The sequence below is a fragment of the Lonchura striata genome, chromosome Z (assembly GCF_050655825.1).
Source record: "Lonchura striata isolate lonStrDom1 chromosome Z, ASM5065582v1, whole genome shotgun sequence".
Taxonomy (NCBI): Eukaryota; Metazoa; Chordata; class Aves; order Passeriformes; family Estrildidae; genus Lonchura; species Lonchura striata.
In genome coordinates, this window is record NC_140740.1 from 62,740,526 (window position 1) to 62,757,601 (window position 17,076).

Sequence of the window (17,076 nt, forward strand, 5' to 3'; positions counted from 1 at the left end):
CAGAAGTTCATACAAAATTAGTCTGGGTTCAAGGAATATTACTGTTGAGAGCTATGTAACGAGCAGGCATGGTTTGCAAGAGGTAAGAGCACATGTGGAACTAACTCTGCCCCCTTGTGCATACTGTGTGATCCACACAACTTAATACATGTTATTCTGGTCTACAACTTCTCTCTTTCTCTGAAATCCACCTAGATTTCTATATGCTATTTATATAGCAATTTCTATGTTAAACTGTCCTTGTATCTCCCCACTGGTATTCACTGTTTATGCAAGTCCTCATATCATTAAATTTACGCATTTTAATTTTTTTTTTTGTATTTGTTTATATATTTTTTATTTATTCTGCAGCATAGGTACCTTATAGGATACTTTATAACATGTTCTGTTTAGCAAAAATCTAAATTATCTACAAATTGCAAATACATGTATAATATCAGACATCCCACAAGGCAAAACTTAAATATGCCTTTAAACAGACAGCATTCACTACGCTAGTTGACAAGGAAATTTATTAACTACTTGTTACACAGAGCAGCACAGGGAGTGACAAGTTGTGTGCACCTAAGCTTCAGCCAGAAAGGCTGCACATTCCAGTACAGCATTACTTGGATACCAGTACTTGATTAAGGAAATGCAGACTGTAATACAACACACAGCTGTAAAGTACCTGTTCTTAGTGGTTCAAGCACCATTAGTGTACTCATTTCCAAATTTTGGGTTTCAGCCACACTGCTATTTTTTTTGAGAAATATCCTGAGTGCCCTAAAGCCAGAGAGAAAATTACACATTCTATTCTTCAAGGCTTTTCCACATGAGCAGAAAATTCCCCAGTGCACCTGTCCTGGTGTAAGCTGAAGCCACCCTGACCTACTGTTTAACATACACATGTGCCTTTGTTAAAAAAAAGGCACAACATGCTTTCTTCTGCTGCAAAACAACAACTCCTCATCTTTAAAATGCCTGTCACAACCTTGTCCTGCCCAGCTCCATGGGAGTAGCCTTTGGAAAACCCCTTTTCTACCACAGCTACCTCAGGTGGATACCTTTACTGCACTGCTAAGGAACTGAGAATAAAACCAGCTTGAAGTGCTAGGCAAGAGCTCAGCATCTAATTTTAAAAAGCTTGTAGATTCATAGATTTTAAGGCCAGAAGGGACTGTTACAATTGTCTTATTTGACCTCCTGGGTAACACAGGCTGTAAAACTTCACTGGCTTCCCCATCAAACCCGTAAATTACCATTCAGCTAGAATATAGCTTAGTCAACAAAAATAATTTTATTCAATTCACTTTGAGGCATTTCTTCTCAAGTAAGGTACTCAACCATAGATATTTCAAGTTATTTCAGTTATGATGTTTTTCTTTTGATCACTTCCCTCCCTCCTCCCCAAGAGAAGTATGTCTCTCTTCAACTGCTCTTCTGGCCAAAATGTGGCTGAAATGTATTTGCTCAGTATTTATATAAAAAAATCACCTCTGGCATATTCTGAACCTGGGAAATGTTCAACTAAAAAGAGTTTTCTAAAAAGCTGTAACTGAAAACAGGTGGCTGAATATGCACAGTTACACAACAGCAATAAATCTCCTGATATCAATCCCACTGGAATGCAGAACCAGTCCTTTCATGCTGTATGCAGGGAAGTGAGCTGATAGAGACAGCACCCAGCTCAGCCTATAGAGAAGAAAAACAGCTAAAACAGCTTCAAGTGATGTCAAAACATTCCTCAGTAGCATTTCTCTGCTCAGCCAATCAGAACAAAGCCTAAAAGCCATTGCTATGCTGAAGTGTTTGCATTTTTTCATTATTAAAACAGTCTTCACTTTCCCTAACAAAAATCATCCCCAGTTGCATGGTTGTGCATACAGTTATCATCCTCCAAACTCAGGTAGCAGGGAAACAGCCCAGCTGAGCAGCAGCAGACTGCAGAGACACAGCATGACTGAGATACAGACTGCCTACCTTAGGAGACCACATGCAGTCTGAAGGCATAAAGGAAAACACTGTGTACATGAACAAATGGTAGGAAGGTACACATTGTGTACCAAGAAAAGTCTCACACCAGGCATTTTCACACAGTAAATATGAAGTACACTCTGTCTCAATACTTCAACTGTTTCAACAATTAACTGCAGGAGATAATGCCACAGCAACAGGCTTGATTGTCTGCCACAAAACATACAGAAAAAAAGGTGTTAGCTGCCAGAAGCTAGTTGGGTAAGTTTCTTGAGATGCTGCCCTGAAGCTTGAAGGTGTAGATTCTGATTGACATAGATTAGCATCTCAGTAGACCTATCCCTAGTATCCTGGAAGAAGCCTGGAAACTCCTCCTTTGCCTAAGGTACAAACTCTGACACAAGGTAAAGCACAAATTCACATTTGTATTCACACACATCTTTACAACCCTACATTTGAACAACAGTTCAGATTTTTTTGTTTTTTCTGTTAGGCATCAGGTCAATGGGTTTTTCATGATCAGTCTAACTGCCAGGAGGAGAAAGTATGATTTCATAAAACCAGGCATCCAAATTCCTCACATGGAAAGTCAAAGTTGCCTCGGAAACACGGAAAACACGGCTGCTTCCACAGTCATCTAATTTTACCTCTTTTGTCCCACATGACCAGGCTTTAGAGAGGCTTCATTTATTTACAGGCCCTTCCACTGGGCTTCAGTTATCAGCCAGCAATGTTGTGGACACACACACTTCTAATGGCCTGTTTTGAAACCAAGTCTAATCTGATGGCACAGCGCCCAAACTCCTTTTCCAGCACAGCCATTAAAGGATGTAGGTTATTGCTGTTGTCACCATTGATATTTGTCATTGTAATGTAATTAGGGCCCTAAAATGATGCATTACAGCCCTTGGCACAGCTTCTATTAAAATCTTTTCTTCTGCTCACTGAACTGCGACCTGCTTTCTGATGAATAACAGACAGACAGCTTTAGGGTGAGGAACAGATTCATCAAAATAGTATTTTCCAGATCTGAAAATAAAATAAATAAATAAATGAGCACAAGGGCAACCTTGTGCAAAAACACAAGCAGGGGTGAGGAGAAAGGAAAGCAAACAGCATACTTGAATTTCATCTGACCACTTGAAAGTCTGATTGCATCTAATGAATCTTTCTTAGGACAATATATTCCCAGCCTGTGAATCACATGGTTAATCAGGGCTCTAATCTGCTATCCATCAGCCTATGCCAGCACTGTAAATTCCAATTACATTTATAGGTTATGTGGGTCATGCATTCCCAAACAACTATATTCACAAATATCCCATGTAAACTGGCACATTTTCTGAAATGCTGTTGTTAGTGTTTCTGAATGTTATAATACTATTCAAAGCTTTATGAAAGGTCCTGATAAACAACTGCTAAATTATTGCCTGTGGATATAGAGCAATGCTCTGAAACAGCATTAATGGCCCAATAAAAGGGTGACTGTTCATGCCAAAATATAAAAAAGATAGCTTTGGCTGCCACAGTTTGTCAAATCTGTTAACAAACACCGACACTTCTATTACTCCTTTCCCCGAACATAAAAGATGCCTGGTTTTGCATAAAGACACACCAGCATGGAACCAGAAAAGATGAAGGAAAAGCAGAAAGGAAAGGCTTGAGCTTCAATTGCCTTTTTGCTTATGTAATACAAGCTTGTATTGTTTGCATCCTTTAAGAGACACCTACAAGACACTGTATTCAAAATTTTGATCTCTTTTCATTGACACTTACGTGGCATCATTTTAAAAAGATATTAAATATTTATTAACTACAATGCAAACTTTTTTCTTTTTTTCTGCATATAAGGAGATGATAATAAAATCACTGTGCCAGAATCCGATCCCAGTAAGGTTACGAAGATCTATATCAGTTAACAGTCCCCTCAGCATTGTTGCAGGGATGCACACAAGAGCAAAAGCTTAAGTTTCTGATTCAGACAGCAAAATCTTTCTGACCTGACAGTTAAATGGTACTTTATTTCCTAAATATACCCAAAAACCTGGCACCTTAAGTTCACAAGTGCCTATAAAGTGTTCTGAAAAATGTTCAAAGGTAAGTCTGTAAACCAGACTATACCTTAGGCCACATGAGGTGACCCAGTCTGTGAAGGGGGCTCATCAAAGCTTGTCCTTGCAGTACAACCATGGCTCCATAGCTATCAGCTGTAGGAAAAGAGGAGCATGTGATGGACCATTAGAATCCTAAATCCCTTTCAGGATGGCAGCACAGTGGTTTAATTCCATTTACCCTTGCCACACACAGCTAAAATAGGACATAATCACTTGGTTAAATATGTTCATGTGTCTTAATTAGCATTTTAGCATATGCCCCAATTCTTGGCATTGATGGATATTAAAAAAAAAAAAACAAGAATCATATAAACTCCAGATATTAAAGTATTCAGAAATGTTCTAATAGATAGGGAGTTCAGAATAAATTTGTTGCTGAAAAATATCTATTTGCACTCCCTTTTTCCTGGGAAAAAAAACCATAAATGATTCTGCGGAAAAAGAAAATTGTGATTTTATTTATAGCACATAAACTTTGGGAAAATATTTCCACTATATTTCACAAAGTTCCATGGTTATTACAATTATAAAAAATTGCTGGTAAAGAATTACCACTGGAGGCTCTAGGTTTGTCAGTGGAATAGAAACAAAACTACTATATATGTATTGTTGAAATAAACCAGAATAATAAAACATTATTGGGAAACCCATTTCAGCAGCCAGTAGGAAGAAGAATATATGCAATTACGCTTTCAGAAAAATAATCTGCAACAACTGTTATTTCAGGTTTAATTTGTTCTACACAATGCAGCCTTTGCCAAAAAGATCAATCTAGTTTATTAAGTGCTTACCAAGAACACATGCACACACCCTAAACAAGCATTTCACAAATTAGTGAGAACAAAAAAACATTATTATACTGTATGAAACATATCATGATTCTGAATAAAGCAAGCAAAAAAGCTAATCTTAGTATTTCACAGAAAATTAACTCTTCATTCATAAAGAAGAATGTGTTTTGTTTTAATCACAGACTTTTGTCTGGAAATGCTTACTCCAGTTCTACAGAATAGGAAGAAGTATTACAAGCCTTGAATATGAAATTTCTTTTCAGCCCTAAAGGAATAGTGTTTGGAAACTAAGACACAAAGAACCTACCCTTGTAGTCAAATCAAGTGGAGGGAAAAGACCTTTTTACCTTATGTGGTAAGAAGGACACTAAACAAAAAGGATTTTCTTCACCAAACCAATTGCTGATGTTTAGGAGAAGTAATTTTAGCAAGTACCATCATACAAGTAACCATCACCACCACTGGACTGCCACATAACCACAAGTAGCATTCTCCACCTCACTTTCCTACCAGTTTTTTAACAAACAGCCCAGCTAAGCTCATAAAGTGATGTAACTTTTCCTCTGCAAGTTAATTTAGTGTTTTGTAAGTTAATTTATTTGCCTCTTTTGCAAAAAATACTATAAACAGCAACATAAGCAATAAACTGGAGTGGCAGACTTCTCAAAATCAATTTTCTAATGTACATACTGCTCTGTGGGCTGCTGAAGTGAATTGATAAGACAGCTTTTATTTAATGTCTCAAGAATCATATGGAGCTGAACTGAGCAAAAAAGGATACATCCTGAATCATTCATGATTAAGACAATAAAAAGCAAGTCAAGTAGGGTGATATATAAACATGCATCAAGCCTGTCACCTGATGAAGTTGATGGCATTTTGTTAATATCAACTTGCATCAGCAAGTAGGAAAACAGAAATGCACAGCCTGGAGATTACCGAAGTTCTTCAGTTGCTCAGGCAGCCATGAAGCTGCATCCTGCCCTGCCCTATGTACCTGCAGAGCATCCAAAAAAAGGCTGCAAGTGGAACTTGAAATGACAAAGACTGGCTTCAATTTCCCTTCCTCAAAGGCTGCAGGAAACACTTGCTGAAAAATCAGACAAAAATGAATAAAAGGACACTTCCACAGGAAATGCTGTTTCCGTCAGTAGAACTTTGAAGTCCTTTTTAAGGTACTGTACCTACAAGCAATCCTCAGCATTTCACAGCAATACTTTTTTTGTAAAATATGTCCTCATTACATAGGGATGAGCACTTTCCACCACTCTCTACCAATTTTTAAACTTTGACTTCACAGTTAAATAAAATACAGGAAAAAAAAGCTTTAAATTTTTAGACCTATGGCACCACACAAAGGCAGCTTCAGCTCTAAGTTCAGTATTTTGCATCTGTTCCCTAGCTGGAATTAGTTCAGAATTTCCCACTTTAATCTTTCCCTTTACTGCTGAAAGACAAGAGCATGTGTACAATCTCTTACTACTCAATTTCTGCCCTCACACACTCTACCAAAGAGTCTGACCACAATTCTGCACCTGCTGGAAATGGCACAAGCCAGTCTGAGCCTGTCCGTGCAGCTATATGCATACATTGGTTTTAGACTCCAGTTTTAATTTAGTTGGGAAAAGAAAAGTCTCCTATGTTTATTTATATCATAAGTTTTTTACACTTTGTTTTACAGGGGCGACAGGAAAACTAGTAGGACAGAAACACTGCAGATCATCAGTTTTAATGCTATATTATGAAAAATCAAAGACAAGATGTTTGAGAGAGCAAAAACCTGCTCTCTCTAGGCCTGTGTTTGAGGTGGAGGCCTTAACTGCTCTAAAAAAATATTAAGGGGGTAAGATTTCATGGAAAAGGTGAAAATACCTAGCATTTTAATCTAAAAAAACCCCATGCCTTTAGAATTTACATATATTGTGCTTACAAAAGAGGATTCTGATTTTTAAAGTAATGTTACCGTAAACACTACAATGATTTTCCCACTATAAAACAGAACCGTCAATGTCCACTTCTAACCCTTGCCAGAAATTCACTTTTGTCTGCAAATACATATAAAGGAAGACTCAGAAGTGGCTATAGGTACTTATTATCTTGCATCCACTCTCTATATTATGGCTACACTACTTACTCTGGAGCAGCATGCTTCAAATGTTAATCACTTAGAAGCTGACATGCTACCAGAGTTGAAAACTGCAAAGATTGTGACAGATTTCCGGTTACAACTAAAAAACTTACACTTTACAGTCCTGACACTTCCAAAAAGTACTGCAACCAGTGGCAACATACAACAGTGTGCAAAGAAAGAAAATTAAGTTCCTCCAGCACGTATTGTACTTTTACATGTTTTAATGAACTACATAAAAACAATCAATAAACTGATAAAAGCAGCAATCAGAAGTCATCCATAAAAACAAAAAATACAATGTGACTGCTGAACTCAAGTTTATTTCCTTCCAAAGCCAGGAAACAGCCCTTCTGCATCAGGAGCAAGATTATTATTTCTCTTCCATCTTTGGTTTCCTTTGCCTGCCTCAGCCCTGCAGGTCAGGAAAGGTGGAGCCCATAGTTTGTCTGATTCATTGATAGTCGCACTTGGCTGTGTTTGCTTCCAGAAAAGAAAATACTAAGAATAAACACTGATCTATTTGGTTGATTTGTTAATTCAGTTTACAGAGTGCTTGGAAACATTGCTGTGCATTACCTTCAATTATTCATTTCTTCTTCCTACCCGGCAATTTCTCAATACATCACAAACAGCAGTCAATTAGCTCAAAAAATGAAAAGATAGAAGGTATTTATTTAAAGGAAACATCATTTTAACTCATTTTCCATTACCATGAAAATGAGCAATACTCAGATGCAATTTCTTCAGATTAACACAACAGATTTTAGTATTTGAATCAATAGACAAAAATATTGCCCCTTTTAAGCCAATACAAAACAGCAAAATTTTAACATCCCTGAAAGAGTTGAAAAATCAATGCAGTGGATTCTGTGGCAATGGTATTTTCAAGCTTTGATTTTGAATCCTTATAAAGACAGAAAGTCAAATAAGGTGTTACTCTCCCACATTTTAAACCAACTGAAGTATGATAGCTGGTAATTCTTTCTCAATATAGAGAAATTATTCAAACTCTGTAAAATCCCAGATGCTGGAATAGAGTATTCAACTGAGAAGCAGAGTACATTTAAGATACCTGTCTCCCTTCCTGATCTAAATAGCTTTTTGTCTGTTAATTCAACATACTACAAGTGAAAGTGTACTAAAATACTATGAATGTATACATAGTACACATTTTCTTCTACTCCAAATTTAAATGCAAGTTTCATCTTCAGGTGTTGGCTCATAATTTCCTCGTGTTTGAGATGGCAGTGCCATAGACCTACAGAAGCACCAGCTGAAAACTTCCAGTACCCTGCAGGTCACAGCAGCTTGTCACTAGGAGCTTATACCATGGGTGACACAGCCAGTGAGGATCCCAATTTCCTTTCTCTGGAGCATGTTGCCCTGAGGCAACACGGGACAGTGCCATAGAGCTGGGGAGCTGAGCAGAATAGCCAACAAGTAAAGACTGGACATTACACATGACACATCTCAGTATCATCTCACACTCAGATGATACTGATTCTTATTTGCATTTTTAAGTAAAAGACTTGCTGCAGTAACCAGCTCAACAAGAGAGGATTCCTGATGCAACTGAATACTGCTTTCTGAAGAGGAACAACAAAAAAAGGACTACAGTTCTAAATTCTATTAAGAAGAAAATATTTATATGAATTTTCATTGCTCATAATTTGAATAATTGTTAATCATAACTACCTCTGCTGAAAATAACCATTCCAATTTCAGCATTTCTGAATTAGAATTTTTTGCTATTTTTCCTCCTAAGTGAAGGACAATGAAAATTAGGTAATATAAGCCTTTAACATCTGAATACCTAACAAGTGGTAGTTTCATTAGGGAAATACTTCTAAAATAATCAGGTAGTTTACAATTTTCAACCTTCCTAAGAAGACATATTTGCAAAGCAAATGCTAAGACATTTGTAAGACATGCATGCTTAATATGTTCACAAAAATTCCCTTGTCCAAGACAGCTGGATACACTAAGTACATCTTGATGTTCAAGTCATTTGAATGGCATTTCCCCTCAGTTAAGACCATGCAGCAGCATTTCTGTCACGCTGCTCATTTTATTAGAGATATCAATAGTTCTCTGGGCAAGATAAGGCACCCTGTTTCACTTCCTCCACTACACTGTCACCAAGTCATATTGATATCAATCATATAATAAACATTTCACTTCTTAGGTTAGTATCATGATTGGTTTAGCCTGAAGTTTCAACTAGCCTTTAGAGCTACCTGTTAGATATCTGGCAAATCAAATCACCAATATCCAACTTCACAGTGAATTCAAAACAATAAATAAATATAAACTCGTGCAAATTAGCTGCAGACATACCAAGTCACTACTGATCAAATGAAGACATTAAATACTGTGGACAAAACTGTAGAGAAAAACTCACACTCACAAAACAATGTATGTTTTTTTCAGTTATAGAAGACAGAATGAGAGACAGCAAAGCCACATTTCTATGCCCTGTTTGTAGTGGATTTAATGGATTTCTGGCTTTTTGACGTGGAATAATTTTATGGTTTACCAAAATGCAATCTCTGGGCTTGTTAATTTCAGATTTAGCTTGCTAGGTCTGTAATCTTGCCACTCTGTTAATCAAAAAGGTTTCAGGTGAGTATTTACATGAAAAATAATCATTCAAATCCTAACATTTTACCCACAAAAATACATAGAGGTTGGATATATTCTGGTTTATGAAAACATGCTTTGCACAAACTATCATAATTATTCCTTTTTGTAATAGCAGGTTCCCATAACAATTGGAGACTTGGTTGTGCTGTTCTGTTTGCATTAGAAATTTGCCAGAAATACAAGAAAGGAAACCTTAAAACTACTGAACTACCTACCAACAGTTTGCAAACCTGCTTGTGTAAAATCATTATCTGTTTTTCACAAAAGAAGCAGAAAATGCTGAGAGGAGTAGGATGGAAAATAGTTTTGATGACAAGCAGATAGCTCAGACTGTGCTTCATTTGTGTGAACTTCAGTGAAGATGTGAGAATAAGTTGGAAAACAGTACACTTCAATATAAAGTGAAATCAGTTTAAATTTACTTATTTATTTATTGAAATAAGTCAATTTTCACTACTATAACACACCAAGTGTGGGTGAAAACAAGGAAAGAAGTGAGAAAAAACATTTCTTTTTTATGTCCCCAGCAAGGGATACAATTACTTTTACCATCACAAGTAAAATTTCTGTTCCTGAACACAAAACCAAAGTTGCTTTAAACTAGCTACAGAATAACCCAAGGAGCTGGATAAATAATCAGCACAGTAAAAATTTGTCAGCTCCTCAGATATTAGGACCTGAGCAAGTCTGTTCAAGCACACCTGTGTGTACTTCAGTCATACTCTTAAATACCATCCACATGCACCAAACACCACTTTATTTTAACTCTGTGCCTGTAAACAAAGTATTTAAAATAGATGCTATCTTTCTGCAGTCTAAAGCAATACAGAATTACCCTCAATATCCACTTCAGAACCTGTGTTATGGTTGTAAATCAGACTTTCTCCAGCTCTACTGACTAACCTACACTGTACACTGAGAGATTTTATAGTTTTGTTAAATTCATAGCTGTTCTGCATCCAAAGTTGACTCCCTTCTGAGAGAGGGTAATCACAATAGGTGGACGAAAACTGATGTGCGAATACAGAAAGTGACCTGCCTTACCACCTAAATTCCACTGCTTCACCAAAGTGGAAAAACAGAGCAGTGTTGAAGCAGAGAGAACAAAATATCAAACCTTTCTTTTATAGCATATTGAAGAGAGTCCTTAGTCTAGTACTTCTTTTCAAAAGTTCAACTTGCATGTATGCTCAAATTACATTTACAGCTTCTCTCGTGTAGGGTATTCATATACTGAAGAGTGATGATTCAGTCAAAGCTGTGATCCTCACTACTGAATGTGAAGCTGGTTTGCCTAATCTTTTGACATCTTTCATTGTCATTACCTTCCTTCCTTCAACATCTGCAACAAATAAATCAAGAAAGAGCCTTGAGGAATTCATTGTCTAGTGGGCAGGCAAAAATACAATCGTGGTCAAAAAGAGATTGAAAAACTATCTATTAGGGAGCTGCACCAAGATTGTGCCTCAGACTAATTCTGCATAATTCCACACAGAACCACCCAGCACAGAAAAGTGTATCAAACTCCCCATTATCCCTAACTTTACAATGTAAGTGCTTCTACCAGAGAACCGAGATCCCCTGGTGCTGCAACCACTCACACAAAGCTACACATGTATTGTAAAAGTCTGGGCACACAGATCACATGAATACCCATCCTGGTAAAAAAGCATTATTACCACATTGTCCAAATGGAGGACAGAGGCTGAGAAGATGAACTACCACAGGCAAACTTCCTCAATACAAACCAAAGCATTGACTGTACTACCACTGAAAGGTACGCTACTGGAACCTGTTAATTGCAGCTGGGACAGAAGATAGCAGGATTCACATGGGAAACAAAAGAAGGACAAAACTGTCTTGAGAAAGCCCCAAGCATACCACCCTATTAGATAAATACAGCCACTTCTAAGTGACTCACATGTAATAGCATCTAACCTCCCATTTCTTAACACACTGCTCTCCAAACAATCCCCTGTGGTAAGGGCAGTGCTTCAGGAAACAATATTACTTGCACTTCCCAGAAAGAGATCTGAAGCAATGAAAACCACAGGTGAAGTCTCCAGTAGATATGTAATGGAATTTTAAAAAATGTCTTAACAGACTAGACACGTAATTCTGCAGAAGGTTAGCAACAGACAAATACTCAAGAGGATCTTCTAGAATACCTTGGCACTTAGAGGCTTCTACCCTTACTTATAGCTACGTAACTGTAGCTTTGAATCCTACAAAAAAAAACAAAAAACAAAAAAACAAACAAAAAAAAAAAACCAAAAAAACACATTACCAGAAAAATCCCAAACTAGTCTTCAGCCCCTAGTCTCCCCACTCAGGAATGACCCAGTGATGAAGTCACCAAAAGCACATACAGTTTCCATCTTCAGCACTGAAGCTAGCCACTAAACCTGCTGAGTCTTTGGCTTAAAAATTACCATATTCTTTGTCACACAGCTCACAACTCAGCCCTGCAAAAACCTTGTCCCTGCAACTCCCGCAAGTCGGTGCTTCTCCGCAACTTGGTGTTCCCCAGACAGCTGAGAATCTCTGCTAGCATTTTATTCAGACATAAAATACAGCAGCAACACATAAAAAAAAAAAAAATAGTGGAGATCAGACAGACTTCTGTGTAACAGCTTAGTGGTTAAAGAGCTTAGTTGTACCAATTTATACATATATTCTTTCTTTACTTCTCTTTCCCTGTCTAATAGATTTCTGTGAAAAGTGGAAATATACTCAATGCTTCCCCTGGAGAAGGAAAGTCTCTTTTCCAGTTCCTGCTTAGAAGCAATGTACATGAAAAAACACCACAGACTAAACCATGTAAATAGGTTTTGGGCAGCAACTGTAACCCAGTACAAGTCTGAGCAGTCTTTCCAGGGAGGACAACACAGAATGCACCTCTCCTTTTTCAGTTTCAGTGGACCATGAGGAATCTCACACCAACCAGAGTGGTTTTTGCTAGGTGTATCAGTCATTTTCCTGGTACAGAAGAGACATGGGTTTTGCTAGTAGACAAAAAAACAGTTGAACTAAAATGAATCAAGAGTCCTGTGTCCTGCAGCTTGTTTTAGAAAAATCCATACTATGATTCTACTTTGATATAGACATTAGGTGCCACTCTTTGAAAAGTGATTCTGAAACTACTAAGCCCAGGCAACATGTTCTGACTGCACCTACTTTGGTGACTTCAAGCAATGAGATTTGAGACACTCCTGCAACTTCAACATTCCCCTATGAATGCCTATTCTGCCATGTGTGCTAGATTTCTTTGGTACTGTTTCACTTACATCACACACATCAAGCACATGTCTGCCCTCATTCTGCAATCCAGCGGTGCAAAAGCACCCACACCATTGCTCCTGTCTTGCTGGAGAGAGCAGTCAAAGCAGCTTATCCAAGGTCTCACAGGAATCCCTTGACAGCATAGTCCAGAAACTTACACTAGTTTCTCTCCAAACCTCAGATCCTGACAGCTGCATCTGATCCACCTGAGAGCTTTCTGCCTTGCTTTGTATTAATACAGAGAGGTATTTTCTGTGTCTACAGATTTTCAGGCCCTCTAGGTCTGTCACAGGCTTGAAAAAAACCCTCTTGACCCTTAATGCAGTGCATACTTACAGCTGCATTTTTCTTTCAAAACGTGTAAACTAAGATTACCCCAGGATTTTTTCACCTACACAAAGAGATGTTAAAAAATCAAGGCTTCAGATGAAATACACACCTGAGTTCCAAGCACAAAATAGAGCTAACAGCAACTAAACAAAGGACAAAAGATAATTCCTATATTCATAAGACCTCTATGTCCATTTGACTGAAAGAATATTTGAAAAAAAAATGTTGCATATGCAAAGAATCTAGATATTTGTATCTGCAAAGAAAACTCTCTCATGTCTTTCCATGGACGAGGGTTCTTTAGGTGTATAATAGCAAGGCTGCTAATGTTCATTTTAAAAGCATCTTGTATACATGCTTGAAAACTCATCCTCAAACAGAAACCTACAACCTCAGAAAGAAAAAAGCAACCACATGTATGCTCATGGGGGCCCTCTTCTTGTACAGTCTTGTGGTGGTGTTGCTTTTTACATCTCTATATACATAATCAAACCTAAGAACAAGAACAATTTGCATCTTTGGTAGATTGTGGGTTTAGAAAAAATGTCAGAAAGGAACCATGCCCCAGAAGTTTCTAGGATGCCACAAGCACACAGTTTTAAGATGTTTTCTTATGCCACCGACAACTGAAAGAGGATACATTTTTTGGTGTCACTAGTCTATAGAGATAAACCAGAGAACTTTGTGGGGGTAGTAAAAACTAACTGCCTTGCAGATGGAAAATGTTCTATTTATGTTCTTCACATTCAAGACACATTATTAGCTTTGTTTTCCACTTCTAGAAAAAACTTAAAGCAGAGAGGCAAAGGAAGCAGGGTCTTGCTCTTGAAGTAATTAAACCACGAATACATAAAAAGTAGCTCTGACATAAAAAGTCCCTTGACATTTGGATGAAGTTGCTGAAGATATTTAATAAAGCAAATAAGCAGGAAAGCCTCATCAGTCCTTGATTTTGCTGTTGTTTTAGATATTGTTTAGGATGAGACAGAAAGGAAACATATATCTTGCCAGAAGAAATTAGCAAGTACTCAGAAAAACTGTAAATAAGCCACATGTTCAGTCTGCAACTGCCTTCTGCAATCAGGACAGAAAGTCTGCTGGTCAAATTGAGTATAAGAATAGACAGTCTAACCTTTGTTAACACACTGAGACAAGCATACAGGGAGTGTTTTATGCCCAAAGTCTTTCAAACCTTGTGTTATTCAAGACTGTTGATGTGTATCTCAAGATGAGGTACCTACTTTGTATCTAGTTACATGCTCTACAAAATTACAGAAACCTGACATCAGTGGTGCTGCAGCTGACTCTCTTTTACACATCAGCACAGTGCCATCTTTCAAAGAGTGCACTAAGAAAGTGGATGGTTCTCATCCAGAGTGAATGGCAATGCAGGGAAGTAGGAGATGTAAGAAGACAACCAATTTAACAGCTTCTTCCAAACATTGCCTTTTCTTTGCCTTCACCCTCAAATGGAAAAGTCTAAGTGTTTTGGCCAGGTTTGGTCTTACGCTCTTTTCTTTCCTTCTCCAAAATGTTATCACAGACTTGACTCCGCAATTTCCAACTTCAATCTCCAAATACAATTAACAGAATAGCAGACAGGAGGACAGCTCAATATCTGTGGTGTTACATCTCCTGGTAACCCCTGGAGCATAAGGACAAAGGAGACTCCAAAGCTGGACTTGTTACAAAGTGAACATGGGTTTGGAAGGAGTCCTCTTCCACAGCAAACACATATTCATTCAATATTCAGTGATTGTCTAGAATCTCTTATCTAATAATGGATGTTAACTAGATCTTAGATCATGCCCCATCACATACCTATCACTACCATTTCAGTCAGAGACAGAAATGTCACAAGACTTTAGCAAAGGACTGCAGAGCTCACAAACTCACAGTTGGAAAAACCCCAGCCACCCCATTTTCACATACCCTAAATTAAAAATGGCCTCTTCCCTGGATCTGAGGCAAGCAAGCTCCTGTATAAGCATCAGCAGGTATCTAAAGCATAAAACAGAACAAACAGCAACACTGACTTTTCTCTGCAGATCCATGCTTCATGAAAGATGAGTACTGAAATTTTGCCTCCTGCAGCCACCACAGAACTCCGGCGGAGACTCAAATGCATCTTAGCCAAAACCACAACACAGTTTGGCTCAGCTGCTGGACTCAAATGCCCACATGGAGTCCATGCTGCCACTGGTTTCTTGGCTGTCAAGCAGCAAGATGGTGGCTAATCCACTTCCAACACAGGATCTCTCAATGCAGACAGGTGAAAATACAGCACTAGTTATTTTGTCCCCCTTGCACTTATTAATAGGAAAGCTGTGACACCACAGTGTTCAATACCGGGGCTAAGACGATTTTTATGTCAAAATCCTACCCACACAGGCAAGAAATCACTGTTTAGAATTCTATTTATTATTTGTTACATTTTTCAGTTGTATTTTAAAACTATTATTTAAACAAAAGGAATATGGACACATTATGCCCAAAACCATTTCTGCTACACTGAACTACAGTTTGTGCCACCACTAATACTAATAGTAACAGGAGGAAAAATTCAGAGAAGTGCTAGAAGTAGAAACACAGAATAGAGTGGGTTAGAAGAGACCTTAAAGTTCATTTAGTCCCTGCCATAGGCAGAGGATCTTCCACTAGGTACCACTGAAACTATAAAACTATCACCTTGAACCAAGACAAAACTTGTAAGAAAGCAGATAAACAGAAAGACAAATAGGTATTCTTAAAACCAATTCATATTTTTGCATTTTAAAACAAAGATTTATTTTTAACTTGAATGTCAATTTTTGACATAGAACAGCATTTCTTGACTATAGATAGGCGTGGCTTCCAGATACACTTTTGTCACCTACTAGCTAATGAAAGCAACAGTTTATATAGCCCACGTTTCACATTATCATCTTTGTTCTGCTCCCACTGCAGCTTACACCTGAACAGGTTTTCTCAAAGTCAGTGACAAGATGTACACAATCTGAAGACCACAAAGGTAACTTTTTTGACAATTGCACTGTTCACAAACGGACCCACATTTTTGATCAGCCCAATTCTCTATTACATCCATAAACAGTACACTACAATTATCCATAAAAGAAAGAAAAAAATAATAAGACCAAATTGATAATTCTGAATTCTCTATGTTTGAGAGCCTCAATGTTGAAATTTTTTCACCAGTTTTAATTCACCAAGTCTATGGTATTCAATGTGACTGGTGTAAGCAGACCCTTCACATTTTGTAACATAAATCAAAATCAGAATCTTAAGGAGCTTACAATGGCAATTATTTCACATGCCTGAATCCTTATGTTTGAAGTTATTTCCTTAACTGAGACAAGCAGCCAAACACTTTTAAACCAGCTTTACAATCAGCTCTGCAGTCTTAATTCTACTTTCCTAATGTCTATTTTGTGCAATGAAAGTGCTCCTCTAGGAAAACTGGTAATGAGATCAGCAAGTATATAACTAAAACCTGCACCATAATGCACACACACAATAGGGCAGGATCAAGTTTACACAAATGCTGTAAAGCCTGGGCATCCCAGCAAAGCAATACTTCACTCTGAAACCTATCTGCTAATTAATGTTTTTTTCCTGTGCTGAATGACCTCAGCACTTTTTTGCCCCTAGAAGGACAGCAAATCTCACTGCACAAAATGGTGCGTGCAAAAGCTATATACAAAATGGTAACACAGCTTGTCTTGCGTGGTGAATAGTAAGTCCTGATTGTTCAGAAGGAGCCTTATGCCTGTGTCATATTTCCAGCCAAACTCGACAACCCAAAGAGCAGTGGTGGCAGGCAGGAGGGGAG

The 17,076-nt window shown here is 37.8% G+C and overlaps 1 protein-coding gene across 2 annotated transcripts in view; it reads right to left on the reverse strand.

The window, feature by feature from the left end:
• Positions 1-17,076, reverse strand: part of LOC110470685 (TLE family member 4, transcriptional corepressor) — a 94,321-nt gene that overhangs the window by 67,937 nt on the left and 9,308 nt on the right. The gene's annotated exons all lie outside the window — the stretch shown is intronic.